Source organism: Fukomys damarensis, unplaced genomic scaffold (assembly GCF_012274545.1).
Source record: "Fukomys damarensis isolate Sample0158 unplaced genomic scaffold, DMR_v1.0_HiC HiC_scaffold_12, whole genome shotgun sequence".
NCBI lineage: Eukaryota > Metazoa > Chordata > Mammalia > Rodentia > Bathyergidae > Fukomys > Fukomys damarensis.
The window spans coordinates 43,778,818-43,785,394 of NW_022900924.1; the positions used below are offsets into that span (position 1 = coordinate 43,778,818).

The 6,577-nt window shown below is 43.3% G+C and overlaps 1 pseudogene; it reads right to left on the reverse strand.

The window, feature by feature from the left end:
- LOC117285752 overlaps window positions 1-3,812 on the reverse strand; it is a 6,655-nt pseudogene extending 2,843 nt beyond the window's left edge.
- Between the last annotated feature and the right edge of the window lie 2,765 nt (window positions 3,813-6,577).

A 6,577-nucleotide genomic window follows, 5' to 3' on the forward strand; every position in this document is an offset into this window, starting at 1 on the left:
GGGGGAGGGGAGGAGGAGAGAAGTAGAGGAGGGGAAAGAGAGAGATAGAAATCAAAAGCAAGTTCAGGGAGAGAGATTGTATACCAGGAACCAGAAAGGAAAAGACTATAATTAGACAAAACATTTGGCTGATTTAGAGATTTATAATCAGACCTTTTCCTATACTCTCATCCCCTCCTCCATCTCCACCCCCACCAATCTGCACCCGCAGCGCGGCAGCGCTCTCATGAGCTGTTTTTAGCACAGCAGAAGCCAGGCGGTGAAGGTGTCATGGTTCCCGGGGCTGGCAGGTCTTGGGAAGTAGAGGAGCCAGACACTCCAGTGCCCACCACTGGTACCTGCTAGGGGAAGCGACCTCTACTCTAACCCCTGACGAGGCACAAACAGCGCAGGACGCAGGTGCGAGTTCAGTGGCCGCCCCCCGGCTGCCTCAGGGATCCAGACAGCAAAGGCTCGGCTGGGAACCTTCTGTAGACCAGGGGCTCGGGTGGGCCCGGAAGAGTCGGGCTGGCAAACAGGGACTCGGGTGGGGAAGCCCTGACAGCTGGGAGGTGCTGGTGAGGCTGGAACGCGCGTGACCCGGAGCAGGAGGACGAGCTCTCGGGTGTACGTAAGAGGCGTGGCTGGGAAGGAGCAGGCGGCAGACGATTTACTGCCCGCACACTGGGTCCCAGGAGCTGTACTTTACAGGCAAGAGAGCTCGGATTTAGGATTCATGAAGGCCAAAGAGTGTGGTGAAGATCAGTCCAAGATGCACTTAGGAAATATCATCAAGCAGATGACTGGGTCAGCTCAGGAGTTGATGAGCTGGGAGAGGCTTGGAGGGGCCTCTGCAGTAACTGTGACCCTGGGCACCCGGAGACCACAATGCTAAGTGAAGTAAATCAGACACACAGGTTTGAAGGTTCCATGGCCCTACATATAAACAATGTGCAAAATAAAAGACAACGGAAAAAAGAGAAAAACGTTACTGTACTCCAGCATGAACAATGTATATAAAAGTGTACTTTGATAATTGTCTTACATGTTTTTTATGTTTTTTGGCCTGTTAGTCTGGCTCTTAATCTGTATTTACAATTAACTTGATAAGAACTTAGAAGGTGGGTGTGGTGGCACATATGTGTAACCCCTGCACTTGGAGAGGCTGAGGCAGGAGGATTGCTGAGAATCAGAGGCGGCCAGCCTGGGATACATAGTGAGTTTAAGTCCAGTCTGAACTACACAGGGAGGCCCTCTCTCAAAATAACAAAAACAAAACAAAACACTTATGAATAAATGAATGTAATGTTGGCAAAAAAATTAAAAATAAAGGGGCTGGAGAAGGGGAAAATTAAGATGCGTTATGTACATGTACCAATTCCCCATATTATATACTGAAATCATTATGTACTGCAAATATGTACTCATAAAAATGTAAACAAAATAAAATAGAGACCTTGGGGTAGGAGTTGGATGAGGACCTGGGTTAGAGTGACCACAGTGGAAAAGACAGAAAGAAAAATGTGATGTTCAGGAAGACTTAAAAGTATGTAGTGACTGAGGATGTTTAGGGAGAGAAATGTCAAAAGCACTAAGGTAAAGCCTAGGTGACTGAGAACATTAAGTACAACTGTTATTAGACATTTTAGTTAGAAGATTAGTAAAGCCTTTTCTTAGGATATGCCAGACACACGAGATATGCAAGTCCTGAGCTTTCAGAGAAAGAGATAGATTTTCGGAAGATGTCTTTTCTAATCTTAAATACTGCTAGAGAAGTAGATTTTTTTTTATTTAAATGGCTCTCACAGGATTTGGAAAATCTTTTTGCAGACTCGTAGTGTGGAACATGTGGGACTTTCCTACACTTTGTCTTTAGCTTTCCCATCTGTAACATGAAGTTAATTTTAAATATCTCAAAGGAGAAGGATTACATCATTCCTTTTCTCCCAAAGGAAAGTTCTTCATACCATTATTTTGCATTGGCAAGTTTCAAAGTGTGTTTTTTAAAAAAATATCATTCTATTGTAGTTAAAACTGTCCAAATGAAACTGGTCATTAACAATGGATTGGCAGAAATAGGGAAAGATATACACTCAATATTGCTACTTTGGCTAAACACCAGTATTTGTGAAGGTTTCGTTTGGAGCCAATTTAAAGGATTTTTTTCCCTTAAAATACATGGAACAGTCATACTGTGGTGAGAATGGAAAGAACCGATGAGCTCCTGTGTGACATCAGGGAAGGTCACACCAACCAGCGGAGCAGGCGCTGCTAAAAACGCTCAGGTGTATACTAGCTTTCTATAAATTACCGAAGTATTTAAAACACACCGAGGTTATTATCGAAGGGGTGTTTAAAATGCGCAGAGGTTATCAGTGAGTACTTAATATTTTTGAATAAAAAAATCACAATCTTTTGGAGTTAAAAAAAACTCCCCAGGTTTTTCAGAAATGGTCAAGACCTTCTCTTCTAAATTAAATGGAGGTTTTCACTTGCTGAGGCCCCGCCGTGTTTTGGCCTCCACAGGGGACAGCTTCCAGGACATCCGGTGGGCGCCAAACTGAGGATGCAAGAGTTTACATAGAGGCAGGTACTGTACATGGCCTGGAGATGACTAAGCATCTGGAAGGCTGTGCAGAGGTTACCTGCAAATCCTGTCCGTTTTGTAAAAGAGATGGGAGCATCTGCAGATTTCTGTATTGTGGGGGATGCTGGAAACAGCACCTCCTTGGATACCTAGAGACGCCTGCTCTACGCAGACAAAGGAAATTAACTATGGCACAGGGTGTTACATTTAAAATGCTTTCATTTTATCCCAATATTTATGGTGATTTATAAAGTCATACGTACATATTTATTGAGATGTTATGTACATGTACCAAATTCCCACAATGAAATGTAATCATTATGCACTGAGCATATGTACTAATGAAAATATAAACAGAATAAAATAATTGAGACCTCAGGGTAGAGGAGGGTACTACTGTTTTCTGATTCATTCTACTTAGTAAGCTGCACATATTTTCCCAGTGCAACAGAAATGACACTCAGGCTCCAGTCTCTGGCATAGCCTGAGGACTTCAAATTCTGAAATGCTCCTTCTTGGAGTCTCCTGCTTTTGGCACAGTTCCTTCTTTTTCTAGTACAGGGGATGGAACTGGGGACCTTGAGCTTGCAAAGCAGGCGGCAGCACCACGAGTGAAGTCCCCGCTCTACAGCCCAGTTCTTTCAGTGAACAGGCCCTGCTGACCTGTTATCCTGGGTGGAAAGTTTATGACAACAGGCTGCCTTGCAAGAGCCAGAATGTGTGGAGGCTCAGTGGTATAGATGGGGTGGGGTGGAAACTGCCCTTCATGATGTTCAGCCTCAAAAACCCATTTCTGCTTGCTGCACCTTGTTCTTGCGGGCCCAGGGCAGCAAAGGAGTATAAAACAGTAGTGGAAAAAGCTGAAAGCAATCCCACAGTCCTCCAGTCAATGACGTACGGCGGTACAGCCACGAAGTAAAATATCAGCAATCAAAGCAAACTAAAGCCACACCCAAAATGCTACATACGATTTGATTCCACTTACATGACATCCAGGGAAAGGAAGAGCAGAGGCGTGGGGGTGGAAGTACTGGTCACCCAGGATTACAACTATGAGAGAATTTCGTGGCACGGGGAGACGTGTGCTCGGTTTACGTTATGGTGGGGCTCATGTGACTACACGTGTCTGAACTCAGAACGATACCAGAGGAAATCTTGCTGTAGCTGAATTTAAAACACAAAGTAAGAAAGGATAGTGGTTTTCTTTGGGGGAGTAGTGACGAAGTAAGAGGGGACCAGTGGCCATGGTCTGTACTTTGGAGTTTTGTGCTTGTTAAAGCAATGCTAGTTCATAAAAATTGAGATACATGCACATTCTTATTCACACATGACATGCTGCCTTACTCTCCTCACTGCTCAGACAAAATACCTGATGCACGAAGTTAAGGGAGGAACAGGTTTATTTGGCTCACTTTGTAGAGGTTCCAGTCCATAGTCAGCTGGCTCCAAGGCAGTGTAGCATGGCAGACAGGCTTTGCAGCGGAGAAGCAGGTCATGGCTGGCAGAAGGTAGCTAAGCAAGGGGCAAGACAAGCCTCTTCCCGTTCCTCATATCCAGGCCACAGGGATTTGGGCAGTGCCACGCCAACCGGTGGACTCACTTAGTAATCACCCACCCGTAATCACTCTAGATCCAGCCACCTCTGAAAAATCCCCACCCGACTGCAGGGACTTGGAGGAGACATCTACACACAAGCCCTAACACACATATGCCTTATTTCAATAAAAAGTAAAATGGAAACTCTAGCCTTGACCCGTCTCTGGTATTCTTCCTCCAACTCTTCTGCAAATACGTACTAATGAAAGCATAAAGAAAGTAAAACAACTGAGTCTATGATCTGCTTACTATGAGCAGTAAGAGACACCAGGACAGTGGGGTTAACCTATGGCACGCGTGCACAGTAGGCTGCTTGTATTGCTGAAAGCTCTAAAAGGGCTCACCATCACTCACGAGGAAAATCACGGCGCAAAACTCTCCATGGTGATTTGGTATGTTCCCCAACCCCCCAAAATAAGTTTCTTGACCAATTCCTTTCCACAATGTTGTTCAGTAGACAGGGCTTATTTTACTGGCTCTTAGCCATATTTAACAAGGAAATGCAGAAAGAGCTGGTTGAGAAAGTAGTAAGAGGCAACAGTTAAATTGAATGATAGAAACCCTTTCGTGATTTAAGTAGTATTTTTTTGGTATCGTCTTAACCCTGTTTCTAGACTCCCAACTAATATTCTGGAGAACTGCTAGAGACTATTGGGTGTAGAACTGTAGAAACTAGGGCAATCTGTGAAGCTGAGATGTCTTGCAGTTCTGTTTGGAGTTAGGGTGGTTAACGATAGGTCACAACACGCAAACAACAGGGATCTTTAGGGTAAGAGATCAGTAAGCCTGGCTAGAGGGATTGAGATGTAAGTCATCTCCTACCTTAGGTCTACCAAAGGGAAGCTCTCTACATGCAATGAATAGTGAACTTTATTCTCAGTCTTATACCAACCATAAATACGCTCCAGTCAGAGGAAGAATGGTGTTGAATGTCAAGTATCAGGGGATGTGACTGTTTTGTATATACCACATAAACCTTGAAACAATTCTGCAGCATGTTCAAATCCCATTTCAACTACGGTAAAAGGGTCAGATTTGGTATGCACAATTCCAGTTTCTCACTCCAAAGGAAAAGGGAATTAACTTTTAATGTGTGTTCCCTCTGGCTTATAATCACTGATCTTCAAAGTATCTCCATTTTAGAGAAGTACACAGCAAGAATGCTGTGACCTGCTCAAGATACGTAAAGGTTAAGTGGCAGAGCTGCCCCTCAGAGCCAGCTCATTCCATAGGCTTTTTTTTTTTTTTTTTTGGTGCCAGGGATTGAACTCAGGACCTTGTACTTGTGAGGCAGGGACGGTGCCACTGAGCTACATCTCCGGGCCCCAAGCCCAGTCCTCATATTAAGAGAACACTGCTGGAGGGAGGTAAATGGATCTTTAAGATTGGACTAAAACACCTGATGACTTAAAGTTGGGCCAGAAAAATGACACCTATGTTTCTCTATCTTTAAAATGCAAATTCCTCAATGAAGTAAACATTGATATTTACTTTTCCATCAGTAATCCAAGTCTCTGTGATTAAAAAGGTCATCATTTACAGGGGAGCCACAGAAAGTCATATAACAGGAAAGCAATCAAATATGTAGCCACATTTTAAGAGGCATTTTTCTGCCAATTTAAGGGCATTAAGATGCATACAAAATATGGAATATTGGGCCGGGGATTTAGCTCAGTGGTTCCACCACCTGCCTTGCAAGTGTAAGGTCCCAAGTTTGACCCCCAGTACTAAACAAAAAGGAGTATCTAATAAATATGTGAAACTATTATTCCCTGTGCATTAATATAGTGGACTTCTTTTCATAATGAATACCGCTTCAGTTTTTGGTTCTAAAGAGGTATGTTTAACAACTGTGTGTCACTTTGACAGTGCTAGGCTTAGGCTGAGTTGTTTGCCAGTCTTTCAGCTGTGATGGGAGTGACTTACTCTATACATCTGTCCTAATTGTGTGACTCTGGGCATGGACCTGCACCTAAATCTCTTATTTGTAAACAGGAGCTATGCTAATGTAAGTCACAGTGCCTTACACAATAGGAATTGAAAATGAGGGAGCAGAGTATATTAATGTACACTTGGATCTGAATACAGAGCATCACTACTAAGTCATCTCAGGCAAGAGATTACCCTTAAGCTTTGGAGCAGAGCTGGTAACAACTCAAGACCTTATTTTTCAAAATTAAGCGATCATATACAGGTACTAAAGGGGCCATTGCATAGTACTCAGCAATTAATAATTTCATTAATGACTATCATCTACAACACAAAAATATTTGCCCCTCCCCCCAAAAATCTATATATCTAGGCAGGTGTAGTGGCACATGCCTATAATCCCAGCACTCTAACTCTATAGAGGTAGGATGATCACCAGTTTGAGTCCAGCTTAGGCAATTTAGTGATTTTTTTTTTTTTTTTTTT